This window comes from Sturnira hondurensis, unplaced genomic scaffold, assembly GCF_014824575.4.
Source record: "Sturnira hondurensis isolate 20B ecotype Veracruz unplaced genomic scaffold, ASM1482457v3 Scaffold0014854, whole genome shotgun sequence".
In the NCBI taxonomy this organism is placed as follows: Eukaryota; Metazoa; Chordata; class Mammalia; order Chiroptera; family Phyllostomidae; genus Sturnira; species Sturnira hondurensis.
In genome coordinates, this window is record NW_028087485.1 from 1420114 (window position 1) to 1434938 (window position 14825).

The 14825-nt window shown below is 48.8% G+C and overlaps 1 protein-coding gene and 1 long non-coding RNA gene across 27 annotated transcripts in view; both read left to right on the forward strand.

Moving 5' to 3' along the window:
* Positions 1–14825, forward strand: part of ABLIM1 (actin binding LIM protein 1) — a 265125-nt gene that overhangs the window by 180315 nt on the left and 69985 nt on the right. The gene's annotated exons all lie outside the window — the stretch shown is intronic.
* Positions 7205–13292, forward strand: LOC118999394 (uncharacterized). The gene is made up of 3 exons (XR_005069097.1): positions 7205–8067; positions 10532–10533; positions 13279–13292. It is a non-coding gene; the product is annotated as an uncharacterized LOC118999394 (long non-coding RNA).

Consider the following 14825-nt stretch of genomic DNA (forward strand, 5'->3'; position numbering starts at 1 on the left):
TCCAGTCTCCATCTGAAAGTTTGTTCCAATCAGAAAATGCTGGGCCCTGGCTGGTGTAGCTCAGTGGATTGAGCATGGGCCTAGAAACCAGATTATCGCAGTTCGATTCCCAGTCAGGGCACATGCCTGGGTTGCAGACCAGTTCCCAGCAGGGGACACAGGAGAGGCAACCACACATTGATATTTCTCTCCCTCTACCCTTCCCTTCTCCTCTAAAGGTAAATAAATAAAATCTTTAAAAAAAAAAAAGAAAATGCTGGCCTTCTACTTGGATCTGCCTGCCTGGCCAGTGACAGATGGGGACAGAGACATGTGGCTCAGAGCCGGCCTTTCTCCCAGAATCTAGGTTGTGCCTCTGATGGGCATTGGGACCACCCTTTGGGTCTGAAGCAGTCTTTTCCAGCTTGTGGGTTCATGCCAACTCACACAAAAGGAGGAGGTCTCTGGCTGCCTCTGCTCTATTTTGTTGTAGCCTTTTTGCTCATTTAGCTTCTTTCAGTGAACATTTAAATTGAGGGACACATTGAAAAATGGCACCATCCAAAGGTCACCAGGACAACTTCTGTTCTGGGCACAGCGTTCCCCAGGTAAAGAGGTAGGACTACCCACGTGCCTGGGAGATGAGCCTTGGGTCCCAGTGTCAACCAGCGCGGTGCTGCCCTTCTGCCGCACTAGGGGCAGGCCTCCTCCTCTCTTGTTTTCCACCTGAATGTGCTGGCTTCCTGGACCATGCGGCTTCCCACCTTGGAGGGATGTTATGCCAATTCCAGCAGATGGACCTTCATAGAGTTGGCCAGCTGGTCAGGGGGAGTGACGGTCTGGGCTGGTGCCCTTCCAGCCCAGCGGAAATGACCGGGTTTAGTAAATTCCAACCCCATAAGGACACCTCGCAGTAGCCTTATACGTGAAGACCATCTATACACCATTTTCATGGTCCTACAGCGAACCTCAAAGCTGTAGGCATCTTGACAACACAGAATCTGGAATTTGGGAGCTTGACGTGGCCTTAGGTGAGGTGGGAAGGAGAGAAAAGTGGTTGGGAGAAAAAAACGGGTACAACCAGACACCCCAGGATTCAGTCCCAGCATCTATACTTGGAGCTGAGCTGTGGTTAGCAGGATGTCTAAACTCTCTGAGCCTCGGGACCCCCTCTGTGAAATGTGGATAATAATAAGTACCTCTGAACGGCTTAAATGAGGTACACGAATCTGGGACAGTGCCTGCGATATAGGGTGTCAAGAATGCTTTTTCCTATTTCCTTCATTTATAAAAAAAGAAACAGATTTTGTCAAAAGCCTGCTCTTTCAAACTTTCTGTCTGAATGAAAAAGTCAGGCCCACCTCTATTGATTTACTCTCCCGCCTCTCTGGCGTAGCTACATGTGATTATTTCAGATGCACAAGTTAACAGTCCTGTTAATAGTCGTGTTGGTGCTTTGGCTTGAAAATCTAACCACTTCAATCACTTAACTTCGGATATTCCCATGCTTTTATGCCCATGAATTCAATCTACCATTGTTTCAGCGAGAATTTTCTTTTACTTTTCACCAGGCCTCTGGCAGCTGCTAAATAAAGATGCGTCCGTGAATGATTTTTTTCCCCATTGTGAATTTTTGCCATGTCCTGGAGCCAGAATTCTTCAAGATTCCACATACTCTTTGGGTGTCAATTCTCACCACCCTCTAGATACCTGTTCCTTTGACTCGAGTGGGAAGTAAATGCCCCCCCCCCGCCCCCGAGCCTTTCTGCTCGTGCTTGTCTTGGTGCGTTGACCTGAGTATGACCTGTATCAGCTTGAACCCTGGAGGGTTCGTGCTATTCTGTTTGATATAATGCCCCGCACATTTGCCAGATGGGGCCTTGCAAATGGAAGGTGATGGTGAAAGGTCTCTTGGCTTCTGTGGGCTGACACAGCTCCTGTGTCGGCTCCCTGAGGTAATGCTGAGTCCCTCTGGCACAGACTATAACGAGCTTCCCCTCTGATTAGTGAGCACTTCGTGTGCACACCTTGCAGTTCACCCAGGCGGAGCGCGACCCAGTGACCTTCAGTAAATTTACGGAGCTGCGCCACCATCGTCACATGCCATCTTTAGGACATCTCCATCCCCTCAAACAGAAGTCCGGGCCCATTTTTTGATTCTTTGCTCTCCACCTTCTTTTCCCAAGTCACATGCATTTGAATGTGTGGGGTCAGAAGGACAGAGGAGGCCTCTCATCAAAGCCCACCAAGGCCCGACCCAGCAGACAGGTTTCCTGGACCTCTTGATTCCAAACCACCTAGTGGGGATTTGGGGCTCTTGTCTTGAGAAACTCACAAAGGTGGGGATTTGTTTGNGGCGTCAGTTCTCACCACCCTCTAGATACCTGTTCCTTTGACTCGAGTGGGAAGTAAATGCCCCCCCCCCCCGCCCCCGAGCCTTTCTGCTCGTGCTTGTCTTGGTGCGTTGACCTGAGTATGACCCGTATCAGCTTGAACCCTGGAGGGTTCGTGCTATTCTGTTTGATATAATGCCCCGCACATTTGCCAGATGGGGCCTTGCGAATGGAAGGTGATGGTGAAAGGTCTCTTGGCTTCTGTGGGCTGACACAGCTCCTGTGTCGGCTCCCTGAGGTAACGCTGAGTCCCTCTGGCACAGACTATAACGAGCTTCCCCTCTGATTAGTGAGCACTTCGTGTGCACACCTTGCAGTTCACCCAGGCGGAGCGCGACCCAGTGACCTTCAGTAAATTTACGGAGCTGCGCCACCATCGTCACATGCCATCTTTAGGACATCTCCATCCCCTCAAACAGAAGTCCGGGCCCATTTTTTGATTCTTTGCTCTCCACCTTCTTTTCCCAAGTCACATGCATTTGAATGTGTGGGGTCAGAAGGACAGAGGAGGCCTCTCATCAAAGCCCACCAAGGCCCGACCCAGCAGACAGGTTTCCTGGACCTCTTGATTCCAAACCACCTAGTGGGGATTTGGGGCTCTTGTCTTGAGAAACTCACAAAGGTGGGGATTTGTTTGGTAAATGTGAACACCAACCATCTTCTTTCTCCCCATCCTGGGAGCTGTAGAGGTGGTTCAAGAAATAAAATCTGAAAGAGGAACCAACACTCCAAACGTCGGAGAGAAGAGTGAGGATCAGGTCTGGGCAGCAGTGAGCTCGGTTCTAGCCGTGTGATGGGGGGCCGGTTGACTTCCCCTCCCTGTGAGGAGGGGCCCCCCCACTCCTCTGACAGAGAGTAGACTGCCTGCTAGGGTCGCAAACAGGAGGCCAAGCTCCGGGTTGCAGAGGTGAAGGTCTAGTCCCTAAGTGCCAGGGTTTCACAGTCCGAGACTGGGCTCCTGAAACCACTGTGTGTGAGCATCTCTCAAGTATCTTGTTTGAAGTATGGATTCCTGAGCCTCACCCAGAGATTTGGAGTCAGGGGTCCCAGTGGGGCCTGGGAATATGCATTTAATGTGCCACCCTCCTCTGGGTGATTCTGGGGTGGGGTTGGGGCCTGGGGGAGCCGGCAGATTGGAGGAATGGACCTTGCCGGAGTGTGGCAAAGGCCCATTCATGGAAGCTTTTGACTCCTTGGAAGAAAAGTGCGCTAGAGATTTAGCTTCCTCCTCTAATTATTCGGATGTGCCATCCAGCAGCTTCCTCTTCGTTTTAGAAGCAATGCTTTGTTGTTAAAAAACAAACAAACAAAAACCTTACATTGCTTCAGCAGTGTTTGGGATTGCTTCCAAACCAGTTTGGAAAGATTACACACACACACACACACACACACACACACACACACACAAAGGGTCTTTTCATGAGCTGATCTTTAGGGACAAATAATCGCCATGAAAAATTTCCTCAAATCACTTTGGTCTCATTAAAATTTGCGACAGTTGTAACAGAATCTCACCCTAATCCTGTGAAAGAGGTTCATAGGAAAGGTGCTGAGCCGTCACGGTAGAAGGTTCTGGCTCCTTCTCTCCACTCACATATATGAAGAGCCTGTGACTTCACCTTTGGTCGCTGGTTCATCTGGGATTTCTGCGGGGTCGTTTAGCTGAGAGCGAGGGGATGTCTCTGCAGTGTCTGGAATATGGGTATCTAATGATTTTTTTCCTGCAGTAAAACAGCAGAATACCACATGTACCAATGATATGAATCACAGAAGCTTGATACTTACTCTTTTGGGGGGGTCACATTTTCTTCAAAAATTATGAATATGAACATTGTGGAAAACGAATTCGATTGAAGTTGCACTCAGGTTTATCAGAGGTGCGGGGAGGGGTCCCTAGCAGGTCCCTGGAAGGCAGTGACTGGGAGGAGCCTCCAGCTCTCTGACAGCTGTGCTCAGTTGTACCCCTTTCTGTCACCTTGAATCCAAGAAAGAGACTTAAAAAGCAAAAGACTGCTGTCAATTCAAGCTTCTGCCTTGGGGACAATTACTGCCCGAGTCCTGTTGCTGGCAATTGTGAGTGAGGGTAAAAAATGGTACTTTCCCCACCTGCATTTAAAACAGGAAACCTACCCCCCTCCTTTCTGGTAACATGGACTAGCCCATAGTAGTTGCTGGTGCTTTCTGTAGTTAGTAAGTGCAGGAAGGAGAGGGAGGCGGGAGAGCGCCTGTCCCTCTCTGCTCTTTTTTTCTGTCTAGTGTGTGTCTCTGCAGAGAGGCACGTGTGGAACCCAGGTGGGCAGGGAGCCCCTGTAGGCCAGGCTGAGGTCTGACTTTTGCAAGCCTCTTCCCCGTTTTCTGAGTTTGCAGCCTTGAGGAGTTCCCCGCTCAGCACGGCCAAGGAACAGAAGTAGAAAAAGGAGGGAGCCCTGGCGTCAGGTAAAGCAGGCGTTGCATGAGGCACCTTTGCTTTGCAGGGGGAGGTGAAACTCCCAGCTTCCTGGGCGACTTTGGAGCCCTTGGGTCCTCCAGATGTGGTCTGCCGGATGCTGGCAACAGAAGCCCCTTGTACTGGCCTGAGGGAGATTGGACTTAAACTTTCTGTTTTTCTGAGGCTGTATCGTGAACTGTGGAGCTTTTTTCATTGACATGGTACTGGAGTGAAGAGGAGGAGTGGCAGGTTGTTTGAGAATTACGGTTTAGAGACCTTTTAAACACTGTTTTTTCAGGCTGCTGTCCCCGAGATTGAAGGGAGAGTATGGTTTCAGGATTTGTTTTGTCTGTGGTTTGTGGAGCTCTGTGGAATTTATATTTGAAATGCAAGGACTTTAGAGTCATTTTAGGGCATTTGGTGGTAAAAGTTGCCTGGGGAATTGAGCAGATTTATCTGCTACTATAAATGTGCGGGATTTTATTTCTTTCTTTGAGAAGTTCCCCATGAATGAAAATGAGGAAGCAAAACGCTTGGGTATTATTCATATCTTACAGCTACAGGTTGAAAGACGCTGGTTGTTGCTTCCTTTACCATCTTTGGGCAGGAAATGAGAGAAATCTATAGATTCTTACTTGCCCTGAAAAGAAAACTAGCTTTTGTAAAAACCTAGTTATTAATCAAACTCACTTCAAAGTTTATGTTTTAGAAAAAAAAACATTTTAAAGCATGCTGTGCTAGCACCAAAGAAAGAGTGAGGCAAGCACCATCCTCTCAACTGCGAAAGAGAGAGATTTATGATTCGGGAAAGCTGGAAAACAAAAGTGAGTAACAAAAAACCAGTGGGGATAGGGGTTGCCAGAGCCGCTTCGTCTGTGACTTGACTGGAGTTGGGGGTTTAAAAGAGGACTGAGCCGAATTCTCCGAGGCAGCCTCCTGGGGAATGTTAAGAGGATGTGAAGTTATTTCGATTATCCCAACAGGTTCTGACAAGTAAGTGAACCTAACTAATTAAAACGTAATTGTTGCCATTCTATAGTGGATCAAAAGACTTGTTGAGTCAAGATGTGCTTACAGAATAGGTGAATTTGCCACAGCTCATTGGTATAAATTACCTCCAAGTCTGCTTTTTAGGGACAGAGTGTGGCGGGCCCTGCCCAGCGGTTCATCTGTAGCACTTTGAATGCACGTTTTAACCAAATGGGTGGCTCGGGCACTTTTCACTTGTCAATGACTTGAACGCTTGCACCTAGATGGCCCAAGGGACAGCATATCATGAGAACTGAATGGCAGGTTTTTCCCCGTCCGACCAAATTTAAAAGGACGGAAAGTCCCAAATACTCAGTACTTGCACCCAACTGCACAGACGGAGGATCACGATTTTGCCTCCTCTGGGCCAGGGATTCTCAGCATTGGCACAGCTGACATTTGGGATGGGGTGTTGCTTTGGGGGGGGTGACTGTCCTGTGGGATGTTTGCCAGTATCCCTGACCTCTACCCGCTAGATGACAGCAGCACTCCTTTCCCAGTCCTGATGCCCCAAAATGTCTCCAGGTGTTGCCAAATGTTCCCTCTGGGACAGAATCACTCCCTGGCCCCGAGTTGAGAACCACTGCTGGGAAGAAGCCACTTTGGAGACCTCCCGCTGCAGAGACGGAGGCGGGGGGCTGGATCTCAAGGGAGGGCGGTTGAGTCAAAGACCCGTGATAGGACAGATAGATTGCCGTGACCATTTTGCTTTTTATTTTGTTTTGTTTTGATTGAAATCACATCTTGGGCTTGGCGGGGAGCGAGGGTTAAGCACTGTTCAGGATGTACATTCTGCTCCCGCCCTCCCTGTGAACGGTCCCACACGGGCCTTATTTGACATGGCACCGCGGGTAGCCATGGAGCTTCTTTCTCTAAGTTGAATCCTATCTTCAGTGAATCCCAAGAATGTACTATTTTTTTAAATCTCATATAATAGCCCCCTTTATAAAGCAAATAATTACCCACACCTAATCAAGTCTGTAAATACAGGTTTTTTTATATGTGGGCTTTGCGTAAATCTGGGCACACCCATTCAAATTTTTTTTTTCCTTTTAAAACCTGCTACTGAATGCTTTCATTTCTTTTTTCCTTCCCCCCTCTGTACCAGTGGGTCTCCAGCTTTCTTTTTTTTTTTTAAATATTTTATTTATTTATCTTTAGAGGGTAAGGAGAGAGGGAGAGAAACATCAATGTATGGTTGCCTTTCATGCATCCCCTGCTGGAGGCTCGCCTGCAGGGAACCAGCCTGCAACCCAGGCATGTACCCTGACTGGGAATTGAACCGCGATCCTCTGGTTCGCAGGCCTGTGCTCAATCCACTGAGCTACACCAGCCAGGGCTTCCAGCTTTCTGATTTTCTAGAAATTGGGTCTCATTTTTCAGTGAAATAGAACAGTCACCGCCCATTTTCAATTCACAGACAACAGTAAAGACAATGGCTGGAAGCTTTTCCCACTTAGAAGTTTTCTTACACCTTTAGTGTCTGCTGCTGCCGCTGTGCTCTCAGAGGCTAACAGATGACACAATGAATAAAGTGGTGGTGAACAGACACGGGTGCAAAACACCTGAAACAGCCGGTTAGGCTTAGTGCCGCTTCTTTTGGTGACCCGCGCTCCAAACTGTAGCCATGAACTTCATAAGTAGATGTTCCTAAAACAGTTCTCTCCTGCACACAAGTCATCCACATTACATTCTCATGGTGTTTCTCCAAGAACATGGTCCATCGTCCTGAGCGCCATGACTTTCGGGAGATGCCATTCTCCGTGGATTCTTCTCAAGACCAGTTAGGATGGGAGGGGCCCCTCCGCTTTGCCTGAATATTTTGGGAAATGCCTCTGCTTGTTGGGGTCCTTTGCTGGCGAACGGGTTGGACTGGCGTATGGTGCTCTCAAAGCGTAATGTTTTCTCAAACCTTCCTCTGACCTCTACCTGGAGCTCCCAACACATCACACACCATGTGCTCTCCTAGAAGCCTTTCCTCGTTGTTAAAATCCACCCCACACTTGGTAGATGTAAGACCGGTAAGTGCAAAAAGCGCAACAGTAGTATTTTAGGTCTAGTCTGTCCCCCATGTGTAGCTCAGCACCTGCCCACACTGGTTGCTCAGTAGTTCACATCAGCGATTCCCACCTTTTGGCGTCTCTGGGCCACGCCGGAAGAAGAAGAGTTGTCTTGGGCCGCACATTAAATACGTTATGACACGTAATCACAAAAGAAATCTCGTAATGTTTTAAGTCAGTTGAGGATTCCTTGTTGGGCCGCATTCCCAGCCGTCATGGGCTGCATGCGGCCTGCAGGCCGCAGTTTGGACAGCCGTGCAGAGGAAGGCCACCTAAGAGCTTGGTCTGCTGGAAGCTCCCGTTCTGCCACCTGCGCCCTGTCCACCTAGTCTGCTCTGGGTGTTTTTTTTCCCCAACGGGAGAAATCCAGTCGTTATTCCAGCAGCTTTTAATGCTTGAGGGACGACCGGGAACCTTTTGAGGATGCAGGGAAAGTGGGTCTGTGGTTTAGAGAATTTGGAGAGGAAGACCTTCCTAAATATCTCTTCGTGAAGCCCAGAGCTGTAAGTCCTGCTGTTAGTCAAAGCCCACATGCCAGGGCGGAGCCTCATGGATTCTTCCCAACCCTAGGATTTGACCGAAAGGCAAAGCTTTCCCAACCTCTTTAATTAAAAAAAAAAAAAAAAGGTATCCAGTCAAAAGAAAGAACTTGGAGAGCATGAAGAACAAATAGACCGTATTTACTCTACAGATGAAGGCTGAGTGTTGGGAGTGTCTCCCTGGGAAATGAGAGGGGTGCCGGCCCACCGAGCCCAGCGTCCAGAACCAGGTGGCAGGGCACAGGCGTCCGGAGGAGCGGACAGCTGGAAATGAGAACCTCCCTGGAGCCGGCAGGACAGACAGGGCAGTGGGTCGTGTGAGAGAGAAAGAGGCCGAGGCTCCCAGACTGGCCCCCCGCTCCATTTTCCAAGCAGAGCCCCTGGTGAGTGTCTCTGAGCAGCAGAGATAGTCTTCCAAGCACCTCCAGCTGCAGAGGTTCCAGGGCTTCTGGTGTGACCTGTCGGGGGTGGGGGGGTGGGCAGCCCCTAATAAATGGGGAAAGCAACGCTGCCGCCGAGAGCAGAAGGTTTCTGGCAAATACAGGTCTGAATCTTTCTGTCAAATACAGATATGAATCTTCCCCTGCATTGCTGGTTCACATTGAGGTTTTTTTCTCTTTTCTTTTTTTGCCCATAAACATTAGATGAATCAGACATGTTTGCTTACGCTTGGGACTGCTTTTATCTTTCCTTACTGGTAAATAATAATTTTGTTAGTTTGTCTCTGTTCTTTGCAGCTGGCTCCTTGCATCCGTGCTTATATCCGTATACCTTGTCCAAATAAACATGCTTGAAAAGATAGAGAAATGTGTCTTGCCAAGTTTAAAACATCCTCTGACAGTTTAAGCCCAGCTTTCTGCTTTGTTTTGGCAGCTTGTTTAGGATGCAAAGTGTATCTGGTTCTGGCAATGGATTAAAGAAGGTGTTTGTTCTTACATAACAAAGTTTAGGGACTAAGGACTGGGTGTGGGGGTGGATTTTCAGTCTCCCTTTGTGTTTTTTAAAGCATAAGACAAAAAATATGTGCTTGACTGGGTTTTTGTTTTGACTTTAAACCTCAGAATTGGAAACACCTTATCTTGGCTGACACAGCCCTCTGCGGTTCAGCTCCTGCCACCCACCCCTCCCCCCAACCCTGGCATGGGCATCGCTCCTGCCACCCACCCCTCCCCCCAACCCTGGCATGGGCANGTGCTTGACTGGGTTTTTGTTTTGACTTTAAACCTCAGAACTGGAAACACCTTATCTTGGCTGACACAGCCCTCTGCGGTTCAGCTCCTGCCGCCCACCCCTCCCCCAACCCTGGCATGGGCATCTCTCCCCCTCATTGGCTGCAGCCCCACTGGCCTTCCTCTGTGCCACGAACACTCTCACCCTTCCTGCAGGTCCCGGCATCCTCACCAGCCAGCCTGCCTGCCTGTTACTCCTTGGAGAATCTCCCTATCACCCCAGCTGGAGTTGCCTCCACCTACCCAACCTCCAGGTCACCTTCTATGTTGTGGCCCTGATTTATTTTCCTCATGGACTCCCTCCTGCCGCCACCTCCCCGCCACCGCCCCCCCCACAACTCTCTGACCCACTCAAGTGTTTGTATACATGCCTGTTGTCAGTCACTTGTTGCTAGTGGGTTACCTTCATGACAGATGCTGCTGTATCCCCAGCACCTAAAACATTATCTCAATAAATGGATGTGTGGATGGATGGATGGGAAAGGAGGGAGGGAGGAAGCGTGGGCTGTCTGCCTAGTAAGTGCCTACTCCCCTTCAAGTCCAAGTGCTCCTCTTCTGTGATGCCCGCCCCCACTCCCTGCACAGTAGTGTCGGTCAGTTTTTCTCCCCCACCCTGCTCTCGTGGCCCATGACACCAGCTGTCTCACGCTGTTGCAGTCCCGTGCTTGTGTGTCAGCCGCCGCTGCAGGGTGGGCTTCTTGAGGGCAGGAATATCTAATACAGGGTGATTGTGGGTGTTGTGATTGTTAGTTCTTACTGCCTTAACACTTTATAAACCTATCTCTTTGTTCTGAAAATGAGGAAACTGACACACAGAGCAGCTTGCCAGAAGGCACACAGGTGATGACTGTCTGGACAGGATTTGAACTCCCAGATGTCTGACTTCCAAGCCCATATTCTATGGCCTTTTTCTTCTCCTCAGGTGACTCACAGGCCTGCCATGGGCTCTGCCGAATGAATGAAACCTGAGACCTCACCACCTCCCTCTCTTCCTTCTATTTTGCTCATAAATGTTTATAACATCTGTAATATTCTATAAATATTCTATATAAATATATAATATAATATAAATATTATAGACTGTTCTATAAATATGAGCTTATTAATTTAAAGACACTAGCCAATATATTTTCAGTCACATTTTTTTAACTGATAGGGTTTAATGGATTGTTTAAACTCTTATTTTTATTATATAAGCAAATCTATGAGTAAAAAAGTTCATCTGCTGCTGTTAAGTGACGTGTATGTACTTTCACTGAGGTGGCCCTGCTGGGTAGCCTAGGAACCAGTTTTCATTTCTTAGACTATGAGGAGAAAAACATCGTAGCAATGATAGGTAGACATTTCAAGTGGAAAAGAGTAGGAAAAAGTCAAAAACTTGAAAAAGTCTTAGCATTGCTCCTGCATTTTGACCCCATGTTTCTAATCCCCTGCATCTCCTCGACACAAGCTTCTGTGAGTTGGGCGCTGGGCTGCACCACCAGTGAGGCAGACAGCTGAGTTTGGAAGCCCTTCCCGACATATCAGTGGGATTCTCTAGGCCACTTGCAAGGGGATGGAACTGCTGACTTCACAGAGAACAGAGAGGAGGTTGTCCACTGTGTGTATGCCCAGAGGGGTCTCCCGGTGGGAACCAGGCAGCTGGTGGTGGCGCCAGATGTGGGTCCCTCGTTGTGTGACAAACCCTGATGACAACCCGTACTTGACGGAGTCTGCAGCCCGGTCTGGCTGGTCCGTCAGGGCATTCCTGGGCACATAGCCAAGTTTCACCCCGGTTTGGGGCCAACCCAGCCGGTTCCCACTTTTCTCGGTGGGAGGCGTGATAGGCAGGAAGGCGGAGTCCACATGCTATCTGTGGATGCGAGGAAACTCCAGAGGCATCCAGCACCGGCAGAGGTGCTCGGTGGTGGCCCGTGTAAGGGGTCTGGAGGGGTCTGGGTGTGAAGCCTAATGCATCTTCACCTTCTCTGTCCTTCACAGAGGACGCACCACTCCCCAGCCCTTTAACCCTCCTGAGCAAGACTGGAGGGGCTTTGCCGTTTTAATGCAACTTCTCAACCAGCAGAGTGGCCTGAAATGGACATAAATGTCTTAGGATTGGCAGTGTAACTTACTATGCAAATGAGGTACTGGCAAGGATTTTGACTAATTGTTCACTCCTGCCACTCCCAGCCCAGAGCCATTTGGCAATGGCGACCTTGCCTAATGTGAATCACACCAGAGGCTACAGCTCGGCTGCTTCCCAGGCCTGGCCTGGCCCCAGCCAGAAATATCTCTTCTCTGGTTTTCTGCATTAAAGGTAATTCCTGCTCAAGACTCTGAGAGCTATCACGGCAGGAAAGTTCCATAAATTTAATTTAGTCTGACCTTCTTAAAGTTGAGGCTACTGAGATCCAGAAAACAGAAGAAAGCACAGCCTCTTGATGGGAGAACCAAAAGGCAATGTCAAGAGCAGTCCAGTGCTCCACCACCCCTATAACTCCCGGGATGTCCTGTTCAACTACTTCTCTGCTCATTGTACAAAAGAAAGTTATCTCCAAAAGATTGGGGACATTACAGCCATTGTGTGGAAGCAAGATGTTTGGGAATTGAGTGAATTTCTCTGAGGCATTCAGAGGATATTCAAGAAGGCTTTGCCGCAGGTGGAGGGCCTTCCCTTGCCCAGGCCATTAGATCCTGTCCTCTCATCCCTAAGTCTCCTGAGCTCCCACCTGCTTCCAAGAAGGTGGCTGATGGTTGCCCAGCGATCCCCTGCCGCTGTCCAAGCAGACAGTCTCTCCAAATCTCCTTTACGAAGTCATGTTTGCACACCATAAAGAAATACATGAATAAACAAATAGGCACATCATATATAATCACACAAAGCAGAGGGCAGTGAACTCTTTTTCTATAGCAGGCCAGACAGTAAATATTTTCCAACTTCATGCCATGCTCTTTCTGTCTCAACTATCGACTCTGCTCCTCAAAATAGCCATTGGCTCCATGTCAATAGATGGACATGACTGTGTTTTAATAAAACTTTATTTATAAAAGCAAGTTGTGGGCCAGATTTGGCCCATGGACTGCAGTTTTCCAGCCCGGGTATAAGGTAAACATTTCACTTACTCCCCAACTCCACTCCCCAGAGGTAGCTATTAGGAGAGTCCCATCTTCACTCTCTCAGGCTTGCATAGAGGTGTTAGCCATACGGAGTGTGGTCACATGAGTTTTGTCACATAGAATGTACAGTTCTGTGTCTTGCTTTTTTCCTGTGTCCTTCACGCAGACACACGTGGGAGGGTCTCTATTCTCTCCTGTACAAACAGGACCGTATTGTGCATATTGTTCTGCAATTTCCTTTTCTTCACTTGGCAGTGACTCAATGTCAGTGCTTATAGATTTATGACTTTTTAATAATGGCTACATAGTGGCTTCATTCTTTACTTTCCGTCAAGAAATTATACCTGATACAAAAGGATAACCATAAATGTAAATAAGTACTGGCTATCCACCAGAATTGATGTCATTTGCTTCACGTTGTCCCAAATGTCTGCACAGCACTCCATGTTAGCCTTTCCTTATGAGGGGGGAGGGGGAATCAGCCTAACTGATTCCCAGCCGGCACTGCATGCAAGTGGCGAGTTACGATTTTGCATGATCTTGAACGGTTCAGAGCAAACTGTAGGGTTATCATCACAGTTGACTATGAGGAGATGTTTGTGAAGTCTTGGAAATTCTAAGTTTCCTGCGAAGCTGTAGAATGTGGGTCATGGTGAACAAGGATAGACACCACACCACATGCTGTGCCCTCCCTTTAAATCTGTGCATTTGGAGAGGCCCTGTCTTAGTTTCCTAGGGCTAGGTGACAAAATACCACGAATTTGGTGGCGTAAAGCAACACAAATGTATACTCTCACAGTTGTGGGGTCCAGACAACAGAGACCAGGGTGTAGCAGGGTTAGCTCCTTCCAGAAGCTCTGGCAGAGAACCCATCCCACGCTCTCTAGCTTCAGATGGGCTGCTGGCCACGCTGGGGGTTTCTTGGCCTGCGTACACGTCAGCCCCGTCTGCCCTGTCTCCACGTGGCCTTCCTCTCTGCATCTCTGCATCTCTGCATCGATTCCCCACTTTCTCCTGAGGTCTTCTCATTGGATTTAGGGCCCACCCTAATCCAACACGGCTTTATCTCAGAATCCTTACGTGAGTCACATGTATAAAGACCAAGAGATACAGACTGAGGTTCCAGGTGGGCATATCCTCTGGGGCCACAATTCAACTCACTTCCTGTCCCCTGTCTAAAACGCAGTGCCCTTCTTCCTCAGGCTTCTCCTTTCTGTGAAGAAAGGGGCAGGGCTTCACCCTGGGAGCCCCGGAAATGGCATCTGCCCCCTGCCATTTGCAAGTCCAAGATCAGAAGCAGAAAAGCACTGGGCAGAAGTGCAGCGCCTCTAGGCACTTTCTCACCGAGTTCCTCAACATAAGATGCTACCGAGAAAAGTGCTTTGGTACCAACAGTGCCTGGTACTTCGATTGCCATCCCTAGGAGTCCCCAGTTCAGTCGGTGCCCACTGAATGGCGGCTGTCCCCAACATTAACCGGCGCCAACTGCTGAGTTTTGAAGTTTGACTGGGTGCAGAGTGAGGCTCGGATAACCAATGCCATCTATTTGAATAATTTCTCAGGAGAAAGTTGTGTTACTGCAAAAACAAAGGATGGCGGTTGAGTATTTGATCTGTTTTTAGTAGTTTGAGGAAACTGCTGTTATTTGTGTCGCACAAGGTACTTGGAGGCAAACGGTTTTAATGTTTTAAATTGGGAAACGCCCGCCCACTTCAGGCTTCAAGACAGTGCCTTTTGTGACAAGTGACCGAAACGACCTCAAACCAGCTATACTAGCGGGGCTGCCATAACAAAGTGCCACAAAATTGATGGCTTTAAAACAGCGGAAATCTGTTCTCTCAGGGTTCTGGAGGCTGGGGGGCTGAAATGGAGGCGTTGGCAGGGCCAGGCTGTGTCTGAGGCCCCTGGAGAGGGGGGATACTTTCGGCCTCTTTCAATTTCTGGTGGCCCCAGGCATTCCTGTGGCCACATAACTCCGTTCTCTGCCTCCTTGCTGCTTGGCATGTTCTCCTTGTCTTTCCTCTTCTTCTGAGGACACCACTCATATTGGACTCAGGGCCCAACCTTCT